Source organism: Anopheles funestus, chromosome 2RL (assembly GCF_943734845.2).
Source record: "Anopheles funestus chromosome 2RL, idAnoFuneDA-416_04, whole genome shotgun sequence".
Lineage (NCBI taxonomy): Eukaryota > Metazoa > Arthropoda > Insecta > Diptera > Culicidae > Anopheles > Anopheles funestus.
This window is the reverse complement of record NC_064598.1, coordinates 56,689,867-56,709,248: the sequence shown is the minus strand read 5'-3', so window position 1 is coordinate 56,709,248 and position 19,382 is coordinate 56,689,867. Positions and strand designations below refer to the sequence as shown.

At 36.0% G+C, this 19,382-nt stretch overlaps 1 long non-coding RNA gene across 1 annotated transcript in view; it reads left to right on the top strand.

Annotated features, from left to right (window-relative positions):
• The first annotated feature begins 812 nt into the window (after nucleotides 1-812).
• The window catches only part of LOC125760982 (uncharacterized), a 67,580-nt gene continuing 49,010 nt past the window's right edge, over nucleotides 813-19,382 (top strand). The window contains exon 1 of the long non-coding RNA XR_007418073.1: nucleotides 813-2,814. This is a non-coding gene — a long non-coding RNA (uncharacterized LOC125760982). The remainder of the gene's footprint in view (nucleotides 2,815-19,382) is intronic.

The following is a 19,382-nucleotide window of genomic DNA, read 5'->3' as shown; positions in this document are numbered from 1 at the left end:
GAGGAGGAGGTGGAACTGTCGAGGAGTTGATATATAAAATAAAATTGTAATAAAAATGTAACATAGGACGACCCCGCCACGAAGGAAAAGTCATCTGAGCTCTCCATAGCGTTTGTCTCGCTCGTTCGCTGTAGTTGTGTTATTGTTCTTTTGCATGAACCTATATGAAAAAATGCGATACTTACGTATGCCAGGGGATGGATGGCGACGCTGATCCTTGACAACGACCGTTGCTGTTTTTGGAGACGCTTCGTTGGATTTTAGAAATACGGATGCGTGAAAGAGAGTTTACGCGCAAAGAAGGAGAAGAAAACATTCCTCCCGGCAAGCCATCGCCGACCATCGGCCAAGCGTTTATATTTTTCATCAGAAATCTAATAAAAAGTTATAATTTACGTTCGGATACCCAATCGGAGGATTTTGTTATCTTTTATGCCCTTGCCAAGGCGGCTTCTTCGTTTGCCCTAGCAACCGATGCTGCTCGTTGGATTTCTTTTTCATGCAGGAACGCTCGACTTGTTATTTGCCGTATTGCTGACCCACTCTTTCAAATTGGGTTCCCGTTCAGCGACTGTTTCGTTTTGCCACCTTGCCAAGCTAGACCGAATTCCATACTAGGAAGGGCGCTGCCATACTTGCGCACTTCCTTCTTGAATTTCTACAGTAACTTGTGCGTCGGTGCACGGGGATGGAACAGTTTGACGACGAACAGCAATCAACCATCTTTAGGCGGCACGATCTTTCGGCCTTTTCCCCCTATTCTTTGGCCCGGCTCGATGTAACATTCGAGGTGTGTAATGCAAACGCATGAGCTTATGTGTAATATTGCTTGTTGGTGGTAGATGGCTGTCGCATGTGTCTGTGACATTTCACCCTGCTACATTTCGGGGTGCATTGACGAGGGTGGTTGGTAGAGAAAAAAAAAACAAATGAAAATGGAAGACACTAATCCTTGGTGCCTGTTCCGTAATAGATACCTTGGAAAAGAGCAACTGTCAATCTTTCGTCAATGGTGTACCGCGTAGAAACGGATGCAGTTGTAAGTTTTTCGAGTTAATTGGAGTGATGATAGAGCAAGAAGGCAGGGCGTTGAATAGTTTTTTCTTTCAAAACTTGTTGTACAAACAGTCGAAGTTGCACTTAATGCTGGATGCTTTTTTTTGCTAAAGTGTCAAGATTTCACAATAATCCATTAACTTTATTGTGTAGCAGTGGAAACAGAGTGATATTTTGCGAGATCAAAATATAAATTAAAAACATTCTTACGGTGAGCTTACAGTGCTTACTGATAGCACTAACTAGAAACAAAAAACCGCAATTGTAGAAGGGAAAAATGGAAACACAGTTTAACAAATTGCAACTGCCTTGAACATCTGTAGCATGGGCATGAGTCAAAGGCAATCAATAAAGGCGCCGTGGATGGGAGAAGAACAGGAAAGAGAGGGATGCGCAAATGAGAGTGAGATGAGTTTCGAGTTTCCCAGATTCTCGCGAAGTTCGTTGCGCAAGTGAGAAGGCAGACTATCGAGGGTAAACGAGTGAGTTGAGGTAGCGAATCGGTCGGATTCGATCGTACTCCGCGAGTACGAAGTGAGCGAGCAAGCGAGAGTGAACGGTTTCAAAAATACATACGAATTTTTACGTTATATACCACCAATGCATTCAAACGAAGGAAACTTTTATAGCTTTTTTGTTTTGTAGAAAAGATTGTGTGGTACAAATTTTGGGCAGTTTTCTATCAGAAGTCTTTCATTCTGATAGCATCTTTTTTCAAATCAACTTTCGCGTCGTCGTCACCGTTTGTCGACAGCTATCGACTGCGTTGTTCTCATCATCATCGTTGCCGTTTTCTTCCAACTATCCGTTTGCGTTAGGCCAAACATCAAGTTACATTCGTTTTCTCTTACAATAAGATGGCCCGGCCGGTTGGTTGGTCCGCAGAACCAGAACCATTTTGTAGTGGGTGAATTTCAATTTCGTCGATTGCAGGCAAAAATCGAGCAGTACACATCTTCGTTACAGTGGAAAACTGGAAGCTTTGAAGTGTGTGTTCCAGTGAAGATAAGAGAACTTGCGGCTTCTGTACAACAACCAGTAGGCAGGTGAAATCGACAAATTCATGCGATTGCTCCAACAGTGAACTAGCACATTTAAATAGTGAAAAGTGTACGAGATCAAAGTGAACGAAAAATATATGTAATTTGCAGTGAAACTTACCATGATAGTGTTTGATGTCTACTGAATTATGTACCAAATGTAGCATCGTTGACCTTTTAGCAACCGTGTATATTTTGTTCGTGTGGTAGTAAAGTGTGTATACATGATAAGAAGCTGAAAATTATTCACGTAAGCTCTAGTTTGCATAGTATCAACGTGTGTGCGTGCGTGCATAAAATATGAAATGGTGCAAATGCAACCTGTCGCAACATTGTTGTTAATTGACATATCTGGTGGTCGTCGATGCATAAAGAAATACCGAATTTAGATGTGTGTGTGTGTGTGTATGCTATTCTGTCGATGAATCGAAGTGAGTGTTATCTTATTGAATTGTGTATAAATTATGAAGCAACACCGATAAATGCATTGATGGTTGCGTGCCTTTTCGTATGTTTCCTAAAGAAAAGATCCAAAATGAGTTTAGTGATGTTTCGAAATGGAATGTACCGAAAGGGTTAGAGCAAATACCGAAAAAAAAACTTTTTGATCGTGATTGGTAGTACCGGGAAATTTGTGTACTCTGTGATCATGTATTCTGTGCGTGTGCGTATTTGCAGTGATGGCAAAAATTGGAAAAAAACACATCAAGGTGTAAAGGTGAGTGACCCTTTTTGGTGGCTTTTTGACATTGAATGAGTCTTGTTTTTATTCTGTCATGTAACGAAACCCATCCGGTTTTACCAGTCTGTACATCAAGGAAACAGGTTATAAAAATTAGTTGCTCAAACCGGTTTCTGAAATTGAATTTGATTTTCTTAACTATTGCTAGTAGTACATTGTTATTTGTTCGTTGGATTGTTTGCGTTGAAGCTATCTGCACTCCACATGTGTGGTAGAACGGAAAAATTAGACTTCCATGAAATAAATACGGATTTCTTACAATATTAGAAATTTGTACGGATAAAAACCTTTAAAAACATTATTTTGTGAAAAATAAATTCACTGTGTTACGTATTCTACACTATCCGTAACAGACCCGAAAGCTCCTACTGAGCCAACTGGGTCGAGAAAAGGGTAAATATTGGTAGCAAAAGACGATTTATGATACCTTTCGAACATCGTGCGGCAGTGTATTGGGTTGTTTCAGTCGTTTTATGATGCAGACCTTACCCTTTTGAAAAAGGATTGGTTTTTGTGGGTTCTATCTTGTTTCGCTTTTTTTGGTGAAGAAAAATGCAACGCGTGTGCAAATTGTAACTGTTTGGAATGTACTGCTTAAATGTTGCTGCTCTACATTTCACGCAGAGGCGGAACAGCTTGACATCGCGAACAGGAAACCTTTTTAGAATAGGCAAAAAGGGTAGAAGTTTATTTCAGTATGTTTGTTTATGTTTTTATGTTTGCTGTGTTTTATTGTATAACATTGTGCGTTTACTGGAATATACCGTTAGATCCGAGCTGAAACGAAAGGAATTAGACACGTCCAGTTATGTTCCAGTTGCGAAGGATGCATCTGTATGATTTACCGTTGTTTTTTTTATTGAACTTCGAATAGGCAGAAAAATGTAACTAGATAACATAGCGGCAGTAACGGGTTTCGGCAGGATTTGAATGAAAGTTCCCAACTCGGCAATAGTTGGTAAACGTTTTGAAATTTCATTAAAGTACGGAGATTAATATAGCCGTTCTCTTTCACTATCCAGTTGCATCTAAATTAATGACTTATAGAAATTATAGAAATTCATTATCGATGTATAATACACATATAAATAAAAAAATTGTGTTGTTTTCTATGAACTTGGAAATAACAGCAAATAGTCTTATGAAAAAAGGGTTTACGGGTTTTTGTGTAATTTATTCTACTAATCTTCTATTAAAGTATTTGCTGACGATAGAAACTATCGACAGAGCAAGTAAAGTGAGAAAATCAAGAGCTCAGAAGCGGTTGTGCTTTGGAGGAAATGCACAATAAAATGAAAGCAATGTTGTAAGGATGTGTGCGTGTTACTCATGCGCACACTATGGCATTAGCGGCCATATTGAAAAGGCGTGGCCTAATGGCGATTCCTTGGCTGCAACGGAACATCGGCAACGTTGTAAAGGCATGGCGCGAGTTTAATGGAAGACACATGCATGACGAGTTTAATGGAAGACACATGCTTCAATTTTAAATAGTTTATTTCATTGCGTTGCACATGACGCGGTTACACAAAAATATTTTAAACATGCATTGAAATCAAAACTTTGCCGAAAAAAACGAAAAGAAATAAACCTGGACATGGAACCGTTTGTAGAACATAAATCAGAATAATAAGTGATGTCTTTATGTAATCATGATTCCGTACAATTAAACTAATGTAACGTGACCGGCAAATCAAGTGTTAGTGAAATTAATACTAGACTTGATAATAAAGAACCCAGTTAGCAGTTGTTGTAGATAATGTTGTAGATCGCAACAGAATGTATTAGTTAGTGCCACTAAGCAAACAGGGGCCCAATTAAACAATTGGGGCAATGTAGTATAAACATACGCAGTAAAGTTTTCCTTTTTGATATAATTGACATTTTCATACAATCAACGCTTGTCGAAAATGTATGAATAATTTCTTTGGGAAAATCAGTCAACTTGTTCTCGATTACGATTACGACGCTAATAACAAAGACCAATTGCATTACACATCACAAAAAACAATAGCAAAGCATAAATGTCGATTATCTGGTCAACTTTGTTTTGTGTACATGATGAGCCATACAATTACTGTTTTTATACGCTATATGAAGCTACACCGCAACCGGTATTTTCGCCGGATGACAGGACCCATACCCATCGGATCGTTCCCTATAAACGGGGAACTGAGGAGTAATTAAATTTAAGGTAACCCGAAATGACAAATTAAGACATCCGAGATTGTAATGACTCAAGGAAATCTTTTAAGCTACAAAAGCAATCAATCAGACGAAATGCAACAATGATATAAAATCTGATAATTGTAAGGAAAAATGTGAGCTCCAAGTAGTATGTGTTTTTATTTTATTTATTCGTTTGTTATGCATAATGACCGTCGTTTTGTAATTGATATTTTATATGCCTGTTTTTATAATAAAATATTTCAAATATTGCATTAATACAACTCTGACAACGTATTTGATTCCGGGGGTGTCTCTGTTAGTCTGCTGTAATATGTTTTCTCTTCTGCTTCATTTTTAACAACAAACGCAGTCTGTAATTATTAATGTTTATAAAAACTGAAATTGAAAAACTAATAGAAAAAACCTTTAATAGAAACCTTACCTTATGGTAGTTCTAAAACAAAACTCAAAAAACTATTCATCAGTACTTAAGAGTTCAATTCTCGTATTTTTATATAATATTGAATGATGCAGTACACGCACAATACAGTACATACATTTCATGCAGATTTCTAAAGGTCTTATGTGAGCTTACTGTTAGCTATTAGCGTGAGAAGTAACTAACAGGTATATATATTTAGGTGAAGTAAATTTAAAGAAGCCTAAATTTGAACTAGGAAATTAAAAAAAAAATAAATGATGGCTAGGTAGTATGAAGTTATGAGGATAGAAAATGACCATAAATTACAAGGAGAACTAATATTTTCTAAGTCATTAATTGAACTTTCGTTAAACTTTAATATGCTGTATTTAGAATCCTCAACTTAAGATAATCAAATACTCTATTTGCAAGGTGGTTTGTCCGTAGAGTGAAGAGCTAATCATCTTGATACGGCCTAGTCGTTCTTAAGAAGTAAACAAAAAGAGCTAATCATAGACCATGCCAATGAAACCTGCTTTATATTTGAGTTGTCTATACCTAACTAGTATGGAAATTATCTTTCGTTGCGATCAACATTTGGCTAGAGTTCAATGTAAAATATGGAACAGTGATAACGATCGCAATCCAGAATCGAAATCAATTAAAGAGTTAATAATTAGAAATGTTTGAAGTTATTAGAAAAGTGAAAGCTTTTCATACCTAACTTTGCTTTAATACACTGGGTATAACTAGTAGCTCTCTGCGTTTTCATGAACAAAATAGCGAATGCGCTTATAATTAGAAAACAAACAAGAAAATCAGTTCAATTCGGAGATTTTAAATTATCGGGAGACCTATTTTAAATATACACAATTAATTAACCGGGTCCGGTTGGTGTATGTGATAAACGTCGCTAGTTCCACACGACAGGACAGAAGTTCAAATCCCATCCGGACCGTCCCCTCGTAGCAAGGACTGGCTATCCGGCTACGCGTTAAAAATAGGTCTAGTAAGCCAGAAATGGCCGGCGTGTCCTTAGAGATCGTTAAGCCAAGAAGAGAGAGAATAGCGAAATATATAGGTCTGTGAGCGTTCATTTAATAAAAAAATTAGTGGATATTTTGTTGCAGTTCCAAATCCCAACCAAATCCAGCCTAAAATTTTGCTGTTACCTGCAATGCGCGCATCTTTTCTTGCTGAATATGCTCGCAGAAGCGTATCAAATTGTGCTTGATTTTAGGCGCGGGGGGTTTCGAAGCAGTGTGAAATGAATATGGCATAGTATATATTACATATAGATGCTCAACTCATAGCTCCCGCGGACCTCAGATTCTATTATGGCATAAGATAATACTTATGTATATTATTAAGCATTAGATCGATCGGTCGGAAATTTTTCTTGTATTGCAAGAAATGAAATAAGGAACAGTTTTGAAGGAAAGTTTAAAAAAGCTGAAATCCATAAATCATTTTTACGTCATCTCGCGTTTCATTATTACATATAATTTAACGTTCATTAAGACTTTTGATACAATAACCACAAATTCTAATTTCCTAAATCATGAAAAACGGTCGTTTTAACATTTGGGTATAATTATTTTTATAAAAAACATCTTCAAAAAAGATACTATAAATAGATAATATAAAAGATACTATCATATATTTCAACTTTCTGATGGGCTCGGAACATAGCTGAATCTTAGCTGAAAAATTTTTGTTTTCAGCGGACTGAAAAGCGCGCAGGAATTTCCTAGTGGACATTTTGTATGTTTAGTCTTCACATAGTATGTCGTTAATAACTCTTGACATTCGTAGAAGAATTTATTAGAAACACTTAATATATTTTTGAATAGATTTTTGGAAAACATTTCAATCAGAATCTGTGTTGATAAGAACATTCTTCATCAGCTCTAGCGATAGAAACAATGTTACTGTAGTTTAACACAAACCACCTTAACTAAAACTAGCACATGACAAAGTTAAAACTTGAACACATGACAAACTGATCATTCATTGTCCATTGTACAGATGACCACCTTTAGATGAGCCGAATATTCATTACATACATCGCTCATACCTGTAAGCGTGGTGAAAGAAACGAAACGAATGTTTCACAGCGGGAATTTGCTGTGCTTATTGGTGTTGTTGGTTTGTGTGCCAAACATTGAACCAGCGATCTTGACTTCCTTCCAATTGTCGGTGCTAGTATTTGATACTTCACAAGCACAGGGTGCAAGTTCGCACTTCTTTTTCTTCATATCCTTCAGTGACACTAAAGCTGCAAGAGACCTGACATTTCGGGTTTTACCTTACTTATCCGCAGCATGATTGCCACTCCTCCATACAGGCTAATGTACGGTTGTGACTTCATATTCAGGATTGGTCGTGTAAACACACACTATATTTGCTTTTTATTTATCATTATTTTTAGATTTTATTGAATGAAATATCACAAATAAAACGTCATGTGTGCTTTAATTTATAAATCCGTTTCATGATATTCGTTTCAGTAGTGATTAACAATAATCGTGCTACAAAAGTTGATATGCATATTAGTGTGGAAAATTCCGCAGAAACAGCGGAAAAGAAGGACTAATAAAGGCCACAGGTTCTCATTGGCACCAAAAATATTTAAAAAGCTCTTGTGATACTTACCTAATAGGTACATAGAACAAAATTTCATTAAAAAAACGGTGCAGTTGTTTCGGAGAAGTTCGGTAACAAACACCACAACACGAGAATATAATAAATATATATCTAGATGACGTTATTACAATGAAAATACATTATTTGAGTATTACACAAAAAAAGAACAAAAGAAAAGACACAACAAACCTCTTAACAAAAGTATGATATTATTTTAATTGGTTTATAATTTTGGAGTTTTTTAAATGTCATAAATCCATACTGGCGATGGTGATAATGATAATTCTTCGAAAGGTATACATTTGTCGACAATGTCGACACGCGGCTATATTCCATCCATGTCACAAACCATTTGCCTTGCGGTGGGTATACGACTGCTAGCTCGATCTATCGCTGGAAACTTGCACTACAGACGGCATGAGAAGGAAATAATTTCTTCACAATTTACTCACACAGTCTACCCAACCATGAAGCGTGGTGTGTGTATTGCGAAAAATAAAAAAAAAAAGGTTTCCAAAAAAGTTTGGTGTATTTTGAAACACAGTGCGCTTGAGCAGTCGTTTTTCGTATGTACCTCTGTGAAATAGTATAAATGTTGTTAAACGAGAGAGAGAGAGGAACAAGTCAGTTTTTTAGGCAGTCATATAAATTATATTTAACAGGTTGATTAATATATACAATTACCTACATAGAAAGTGGTTGCATTATTTGCTATCAAACAAACCAAAAATATAATATTTAACTTTACCGCCATCGTTGGTACTTCACTCATTACTTGAAGCTGTTTTTTTATAAAAATGGATAAATTTTAAGAAACATTACAAAGGTAATCAGTATTTAATAAATGATGGTTATAAGAAAATTGTGTTGCTCAATTTAAAAAACTTTATAAAATTTCTAGTTAGAACTATTGACAAGTCGAAATGAGTACAAGAGCACCGTGAGTGTGTTTCATGCACTTTCAATACTGTAAATAAAAAAAAAAACAAGTAAAAGACGAAAAGATGGAAAGTTATCTTTATCGATTCATAGCAAATAATGTTGGTTGAAACAATGTGAAAACTACGATGCATTACAGCTGAGCAGTAATTTTTGAAACAGTTTAAAAAACATGTAAAAGTTTCAGATCGCAGTTTTACATTGCACAATTCGTAAAAGTTCTTATTACAGACTCAACTACGATTCGTTCGTCCGGTAAGCTTAATCGTTTATCAATGTAGAATAGATTAGCCGAATGGTCGTAATGTTGAAGAGTTTATCATTTATTTATTCCCAAACGACTAATTCATGGAGTTTATCTTTCCTTCATACGACGGTAATGTGAAACCACAGTCTAAGAAGCAGTTATTTAGCAGAAGCTTCTGCATTATATTGCATACATTTTTCTTAGAGTAAAGAAGATGTACTGAAAATGTCATTGGCTTGAACCGGTTTGATAAAACAGTATTGGAATTGGAAAACAGGTTTACCGATAGAAGACCTTTCATTGCTCTGAAGGAGGCATTATACATTATGTTGAACATACTCGATATGTTTTGCAATCTTGCATAAATAGCTGAACAAAACTGGTTAGTATTTTTTATTAATAATAGTGTATTGTAATGGAAATAATTTATTACGTTTTGCGTTTTCCAAAGCGCGTAGTAGCACCCTTTGATCATATTGTACACACGGATAAGTAATTCAAGCATCTAGAAGATAGATGAGTTATATGCAAAATTGTATATTGATAGTTTCAGAGACGTCGCAAAGATTTAGTCGAAGAACATAATCGCAAAAAAAAACATGGCAAACAACAATGGATTATTCATGACGAATATATTATTCATCATCTAATGCGCTGGCTGTGAACAAGTTTCGTTTCGGACGTGATGGAAAGATTTGGAACCAAAAACTACGAATTATGCTATCAGCCTCATGGGGTGCATTATAAGTAGGTTTGAAAGAGCGATGTTTATCATTTTATATTTTTTATTTCTTCTGTATTTGAAATTTGTAAGGAGAGGCTCCAGAATGAATAAAAGTACATGCCAAGGTATCGGGTAAAGTCGTACTGGAACCCGTTGTTCACCTTTAAGTTTCATAGTTAGTCCCTTTGCTTTTGTGGTGTAATGATTAGAACGGTGGTGGGTTTAGCTAATTAAAACTCTCCAGGAAGTGCTCCAATGCTGGGTTGGTAGTAATAACTAGTAAATATGTATATTGTTTCTCGCCTGAGCGCTTTAATGCATCGAAGAACTTATAAAATGGTTGCAGTGAGAGTTTTGTCGTTTTTGTTGACGTCAATTACAGTTTTGTTGGTTTGCTTTGCTATCATTAGGGTTGAAGTATTACCGGGTTAACTGAAGAATGAAAATTATGTTTGCAAAGTTTGGATTTATTCCTATCAAAATGTGTAGGTTTGTACCCCAGCTGGATGCCAAGTTGCCGAAGCTCCTGCGTATTGATGCGTTATTATATACTTTGAGCGATTATATTATTCCAGCACTTGTGATTTCGTTTTCATGAGCGTGGGTTTGGCAGTTTTCATTACTATTTCTGTCGAGCGTCGTAAGCGCGTTAATGTAAAATATGCAAGAAGCTGAACAATTCCAGATATCTGTTACATTATGTATGAAAAGCAAAGCGCAAACATCTTCAAGTGAAGATGAAAGGATAGTTGAACTAGGATGTAGAAATGGAAAAGATGAAAAAGGAGGCACAATAATAGCGCGATGTTTAAGGTTAGATTGGTACCAGTTTAGAGTAGCAATGCATATCATGTGAAGAGTCTTGTGTGTGTTTTCTTTTTCGTTCAACACTAGGACGCTGGTTGTTGAACTTAAAATGACCTCTTCCGGATATGATTAAACATAAAAAGAATAATTTTAATCAACCAAAGTGAAGTTTCTTTGCTTAACGATATATGAAATTTATGCACAGGAAGATTATGTTGACATGTAAAAAGTACAGACCCGTCTTGAAACCGTTTTTTCCAAAGCGCTGAAACAAAAGAATAAAGATAGTTGGTAAGAGCATGGGTTGAATTGGTTGGCCTTATTATGAAAGTGATTCTACTTGAGATATGGTTCGAAAGGCTGTGTTCTGATTGAGTTATAGCCTTTTGGGTTTGATTGTCGAAGCGGGCACAGCATTTATTTTTGTCTATTGATATGGAGTAATAGAGCGTTAATTTTTTGACCTATCTTCCTATGTGTAAAGTACTATAATTGTTAACGATACGATGTATAACAGAAATCAGAATAGTTTAAAACGTAGATAGAACGTTATTTAAAAGAAAAAAAAAAGACGACGCGGGATTTTGTGCTTCTGTACGAAGCTGTAAACTGTCGAATTTTAGTCAATTTCTCATTTTACTTTACTTCCATGCTTTACGCGAACGAGAGTGTGCTATCATCATAAACTCGAGGATGGCCTATAATTTTTTTTATGGATCGATGTATTCAAATGTTCAACCCTGGGCTCAGTTACGAGCCGCAGGTTATAGGTTGACGTACGCATAAGGCAAATGTATGATAGAAAGTCGGCTTTGAAAACGAATGCGATTGATTGGTATGTGAGCATAGTTGGTAATTTATTCGTAAAAGTATTGGTTTGTTTGATTAGTTTTGCATCGGCAATCGAGTTTTCATATTGGAACAATAAATGCAAGAGCATAACAAAATACATGTTTCAAACGTGCTGCACGTATTTATTGATTTCGAATACAATTGTTTATTTTGTGCAACTGGAGGGTAGAATAAAAGTGGTACACGATATGTGTCAAGAAGGTTTACGAAAAAACATAATTGTAAAACGTATTTTTACTCCTCGCGCTGGCTACGACGAATCATATCTGTTCACTTATATTAAAGTACAGTCGTGTACAAAGATGTAAGAGAGTTTAAAAATATAGTTTTGCAACTATTTTGTACATGTGCATAAATATATAAAATATTGACACTAGTGACCATAATCAAACGAATTGTAAAACATTTCCTTAAACGTAGTAGAATAATAGAAACTGTCACAGTGGCCGTAAATCGTTTTATGTGCACAATCACTTAAGACTAACGAAATAAAGCCATTAAAAAGGTTCAACTTATTGTTTTGCAGCCGTGATCATAACAGGGTTGACGTGAAACTGCAAACAAACATTGCATGATCGCGTGTCATTCAATTGCCGTTACGGAAATAGAGGGAGTGCATGAGTGTGTTTAATATCGGATTCTTATTGCTGGTTTGCTGAACAGAACACACAGCCCAGCTTTCTGTTGTGGGACATAAATGGTCCGTAGCCTTCGTGTCGAGAACAAATCAATATTGTAGATAAATATTGATTACAACAATTCGAGTAGTGAAGAAGAAAGAAAAGTATGGAATTACCGATTGTAACGCATATTGATTATTGCAAATAAAGTTTACTTTATTCAATTAACTATTAGTATTTTCATGCAAGGCGACTAATGTGGATAAAGTTCGCGGAGAAATCTTTGTTTACATGTGAGTAAAAAACGGTAACATCCAGAGCGCTAAATAAAGTTCATCCGGAATGAAGCGCATTTTGCATCGGTGTTTGTTTCTGATGACACTGGAGCTCGCAGCGCAGTGTAGAAGGATAGGACGTTCATTTATTTTATGCCTTGGCACGTCTTAGGTTTATGGTATATCAGCGTTGTGTACCACGTAGGCAAGGATGCTTTATTTCATCTCATTAGAGTTTAGTAGAAAAGATTTGTTATCTTTCGCGTAATGCAATCATGATGAAAGAAGAAGTTGTATCATGGTTGGAGTTGCTCGAAGTACGACTAAATATAGAACGAACGTACTGTTAACGCCTGTATCAAAGTTTCTACCCTGACAGCCCCTCACATTTTGTACGGTTTTTTCTTCATCGTGCCACGATGCTGATTCGGATATTTGTTCTGCTCCATGTTGTATTTGCACTCCATGGTGGTCCAAAGATGAGAGGAAGCCCCATCTTTTAGCCGAATTATAATCTTTTGTTCTTCTTATTAGCCCTATTGCTTGTTGAGGAAGGGATGATACTTCAAGAGGTTTGGTTTACACCTCTTTGTATGGGACAGACTGAGATAGCAAACCGCCTTGGTATCGTTTGCTTTGTCAAGCATTCTTGGACTCTTGCTGACTTCTTTCGCTTTTGTTTTTTTTTCTTCTCCCAACAGCCAACTTGATTGGCACGGCATAATGGTATTTTCTTGATTAGTGACTATGACGCTCACGCTGCTGGATTTTATAAATAATTCATCAAGCTGGCGGTGTTCTGAGATACTTATTTTAGTTTGGAGTTGGTGCGGGCAGGCACAAATGGTTCCATCAAGTAAGCAATAGGTTGCACACAAACAATATTCTGAGCTCAGGTGGTGTGGAGTAAGAAAAAGCGTTTCTATTTAATGTTGCTAGGACGTATGTATGTATATACATCTAAAATGTGAATACGCACATACAACAACTTCGAGTAGTTATGCAAAGATATGAAATTAAGATTGTACCATGCGATGAACAATGTAGTTTTTTTTTATTCGCAAAAGAATGGTAAAATGATGAACAATGTTTTTATTATGATTTTCTTCCCTCTTTAAATACTGCTGCAAAGAATTCATGAACAATCTTGATCCAATCGTTGTATTTCTTTATTTTTTATTTCCATTACCACGGTGGGGTATGTCGTTGCAGCGTTGTATTTCTTAAATGTTACCGTTCTTGAGTGAATAAAAATAAAATGATATGTTGTGTTTTTCGATATAGTTTTGAAGTTGCTGATAATGGTGTTGTTAATATTAATTAGTGAATCTTTTACATGTAACATAACTTTTATAACAACAGTTTTGAAAAATATATAAAAATTTCTATAATTCCGTTTTCTATGTTTGTCTTCTCATGGTATTAAACATTCTTAGCTACCAATCAATTTGTTGAATTATTTTACTTGAAGAAAAAGTTCTATATATTGAAGAGGAAGAGAAAATGTGAACGTTATTAGATATTAAGTGGTTTAAAGTACAATGGAACTATCATAAAATCGTGTAGTATCGACTAAATTATGCAATGGACTGGATACTGGTAAAACTTATTTTTGTAACTGTTGTCATTGTAACTATTTGCGACACCATGACACTGCAGTTTATTTCCAACGTGTTGAGAATTCAATGCGTTTCGTTCCGTTTCCGTTCATACATTATATTGTTAGAAAGAAGATTACACTTTTAAAGATTGAAGCATCATTGGTTTGCCAACAATTGGTTTTAGTAAAACTAAGTTATGTTATGAAAATTAAATGCAAAACATTTAATATAATAAAATAAATTAATTCAACATTTAAGTAACATTACAGTAAGGAACTGAAACTCAACGTTTTGCTGAACGGAGAAAGTTGTTAGATAATTCGAGTCGAAAAATGTTGTTCTTTCCATTTTTGCCAATCTACTTATCGACATTCGATGACATGAACCATGCTTGCCGTGGCAGTAAAACATTGCTGGTAATACTTATAGCCGAATCGTGCTTCTCTTGTTGTTTGTACGCTTTCCATCACGTTTCCAGAATGCTCGAATCAACGATGGTAGAACATGGAACCCTGGGCTTTTTGAGTCACTCCCCGTCCACCGAGGAGGTAATGGAGGCTTCCCCATTGCCGAAAATGGGAAAAGTTTTATGTCCGTGCTAGCTTTTTCCGCTCGAATGGTTGTTATTTTTCGGATGGGAGAAAACGAAAACTCATTCCACCAGCAACCCAGGAACGATCGCAGCATCCGTGTTTTTTGTTGTTGTGGGGGGGACGGTGATATTTTCGGGGTGATGCAGGGTGGATGCTAAATAACATTTATACTTGATGAAAGCAACCTACAGCACAGAGAATAGAGCACAGTAAACTCAGCTTCGTAGCTAATGAAGAGCGTGTTTGTGAAACAAACATATGAATTTATGTCCTGCCTAGATTGTCCTTGCCCCAGACGGGTGTAGCACACACCGTATAAAGGGTATCAGTGTGCCGCATCGAACCAGTGAATGTATAAAACTTCGGTCAAATTGAACAAGGTTTGCAAATTGGCGCTAGAGAACGAAAACACTGCAGTCATTTTCGAAACATAGGAAGAGAGAAGCAGAAACGAAGCCATAATGAATTTGCCACGCCCTTAAACATCATGGCTGGTGGTTTCCTTCTCGTTTCTGCTGGTATAGCGAACGGTTTTTGGGTATTGAACGCGCTCTCTCTCTCTCTCTCTTTCTTTCTGTATCTTTCTTTCTGTGCGATGCGTAGCCATTCGTTGTCATGTGTTTTGTTTCTACAAACAAACGCTTGATCATTTCGTATTAGTTATTTGAACCTTTGGTGTTTGAATTACACTGTGAATCAAAATAACAGCGTATAGTTAATTATATCCTACCTGGAGCCTGTTGTTCATCATTATTGTGATTATGCGCAAGTTTAACATCACACAAGAATATGTCATATAAATAGAACGGTGGGTGAGTTGCCTTTTAGAGAGCAAGTATTAGTTTTCGAAAACATTTTTTGCGTCCCAAACTAACGACCCAAAAAACTAAACTAAACTCCCCAAGTAACGAAGGAAATTCAATACGAGCTTTCAAGTCTCATCTGTGCTGTTACGGTAATATAAAGCAATCAATCAACTCAGGCAATCTGTCAGAGGAATGTTGTGTATCCCCGTCCATGATAACCACTTGGTGGCGGCATGGTTTTTATTAGATATGATCATAAAAAGCCGTTTTTTTACGAAAAGCAATCACATCGAAAAGCGCGTTCTATAGCTGGAGCGGGTTTCAGAAAAGGTGGGCAAATCTTCCGAAGTCAAACCGTAATCTTGATGGAATGCTTCAGATGAAGGCTGTAGCAATGTGATTGGAATTGTGATTGAGATTTAAGGTTTTAGGGAACAAACGATAGGTAGTAGTATCATGCTGGTTGTGAAAGAAAAGAAGATGGTAATGATTTTCGTACGAATCAACGGCGAAACAAAAGGGAAACGACTACAGCAGTTTCAATATTGATTTTCCATCATACTACGCCGTAAGTGAAATAGATAAGTTTCTAAGATAAAACTACAAAAAGTGAAAATAGCATCGGTAAAAATGAAAGGAGTAGCGAATAAAAAAAACTAAAAGGAACTGATACTGATTCTTTTCACAAAATAAAGAAAGGTTGCATAAACTAAATCAAAATTCCTTGATACTATTTAATTCTTAGTGTAAATATAAACGCATTGCTATTTTTACAAATTCATATTAAAAGTCACAGCCTAATAGTACAAATGATACAAACCAATACTGATCAAACATCTGTGATAGTGAAGCTACAATGTTTCCAAACAAGATAAGTGTGTAATAAAACGTTCCATGATACACGGTGAACAGAATAGATGGAGTAAAATAATAGGCAAGGTCATGTGAAAACTCGTCTTCTGAATCACGAGTTAGCTAATAGATTTATGAACTTTGAAAAATTATCTCATCCCGTCATAAATGGAGCAGCAACATAAAATTACCGTTGTCTGGACACCACGTGCTATGGTTAAGGGTAGGAAACCTACAAGACCTTGCGTTTTTTCACCTAACCCTTTAATGGTTATTGGAAAGGTCGAACCAACGGTCGATGGTGTTTCAATCTTTGACCCGCATTAATAGCTTATAGTTTTTCTGTTTCCATATTGTTTCGTGTTTTGCTTCGATCTTTATTCAACTCTTTGACGTACGTTTTACGTATTGCTTTGGTTAGCACACCTTTCACTTTCGTTTTGTGTCATTTCAACCCAGAAGCAATTATGCCTACCGTTAACTCTAAGACCTTGATCTTTCCACATCTAGCTCGTACTCTTACCTTGCTTTACAAAGATAGTTGACCTTCGTTTATGCGTCAATATGCGCAATGAAGTTTGAATTTTGAGACGGTAATTAGTTCCGTTCATGAGCTGGACGATGCAAGAGTGTGTAAAGAGCGAAATCGAAAGTCTCGAACGTAGGTAACTTATGGATTCATTCCAAAACCTTTTGTACGTAACAAATTATTCTCGGTACAAAAAGGTACCTAATGCAAGTAGGTAAAGTAATATCATAATATAAAATATTAATGCAAAATACAAAAATAACCCACGAAAGATGAAAAATATATTTTATCGAAAGTAATATGAATTGGAGTCATCTAATGGATGTTTTATATTTGCTAAGAAATACAGCTTGATCGGTTTTCATAAAAAAGCTCTTTCGTCATATTTACTTAGCTGTGATTTTAATAACCCATTCCATATATACAACCATGAAAAACTCTACCATCAGATAAGTTGATCGAGACCCTTGCAGATAAAGCATATCAATTGTACATTCAATACACGGTTTCCCCCTTCTTTTAATGTCTTGAAGCCTTTAAATACCTCTATTTTAGTAGTAGTGTAAGCTAGTTATGAAGATTAGTGTAGTTAAAAAGTAAGCAAAAACATCTTCCCATGTAATGGAAATTGCGGTTGCATGTGCACGCAGTCCAATTTGATCGCCTGCATAGGCCATTTCCGCTCCATTAGTATAACAGTTTAATGGACGAAGTGGGAAAAAAATCCACTACCGATACGTAAATTACTTCCTAAACATCGAAATCTGCCTAAAATTTCAGAGTTTCAAACGGAACAGTTATAAAGTGATTGGGAAAACGATAATAATAGTTTTGGATATGTAATAATTTTATAAATTTGCATCAGGAATAATCGAGAATATGTGATAATATGTTCATTATTGTGATACTTTAATGACTAAAAAGCATTAAAGCATTTTAGACTAAGTTTTCTTTCTAAACATAATCAGTGTATATGGTAGTACAACAGGGAAACTTAGTTCGGTTTCGATTTGTTCCAATTTTTTGGTAGTAGAGTGGTGCGCTGAATAGAATGTTTTATCTTCAAGAATCAATTTTGAGAAAAAGGCATCAACGGGCAAAGACCAACGGTAAGATTTGTTTCTGCAGCAGTGTTGCAATGATCATAAAAAGTATCCAAAACTGAAACGAAATAGCAGTAGGAAACCAGCAGTGAAAAAGAAGAAAACAAAAAAGAAATCATAGCCGAAGTCAATTTTTCATTTCTACTGATGCCAAAGTACGGAGCACATGCTAACCTCTAAAATTGAGAGCATAAGAACCGAGGCAAACGTTACGATGCGAGCGGAATGTTTGATGAAGCACTGGCAGTAGCGAATCTTACTGGGACCACGATGATAAAATTCATGGTGATGAAAAAGGAAAATGCATGGAAAAATCATCGCTGCTTTGGTCTTCCGTTCGGGACAGTGAGGTATCTCGAAATGCCCCATGCATAGACCGATGGTACTGTAAGAAGTTTGAAGTTTTCGTGTGAAGTTAAATGAATCGGAAAATTGGATTTTGTCGGATGTTGTCGTTTGGCTCAAGAATGAGAAGATTTCCGTGGGAAAAGTGTTTCTTTGTACTGCTGGTTCACTGTTTGTCCACATCGAATCGTAGAATGAATTATGCTGGAAGGGACATTTTATAAACATGACACTTTCCCAGCTGCGGCTGCTTTTCCTGTGGAATAAAATCAAACTAGAAAATTTCGTTCTGCAAATTAATCTAAATATTGTTTGTATGTTTTGTTTAGTTAGAGAATTTGTTGCTACTGTTTCAAAAGTTAGTTTAGTTTGCTCTTGAATGCTGGTATGCTACATCACTCACAGACACTTGTACAATTAGTAACCATTTTCGGAAGATGAGCACCAGCATGAGTCGGTCCCCATGTTGTAAAATGCTGTAATGAATCGTAAAAAACTTTTTGCATTGTTTAATTATTTTTCGTAATAAAACACGAGCACATCTTTTCGTGCCTTTACATCCTTGTCATGTTTCATGGTTGTTTTACGTAGTTTAATTACGTAGGTTGGTCTCTCCGTCCATTTTGGGCCGTAGAATTTGTATCAGAAAAAATGTGAAATTATGTTAACTTGCTTATGATATAACTATACGACTAAACGCGTGGCATACAGTTATAATTAATATTTGTACAGTAATATACCATTTAGAAACAAGTAGGGTCGCAGGGTTTTTAGAAATTTACGGTTATTTCACATTTAATAAATAGCTGGAACATTAGCGTTATCGGTCAAGCACAAATTTCTAACTTTTCGATACTGTTTCGAAATAGAAACAAAACTCAAAACCCTACCGTAGATGCTCTCTAGTATAATGTTGAACTCCCGTGTAAAGCTGCTTTGTTGGTAAGATTTTGACTCAAAATTTGGTACGATCAAGGGGATATTTATGGTCGCACCATGCTTGTTTTTCTTCTTT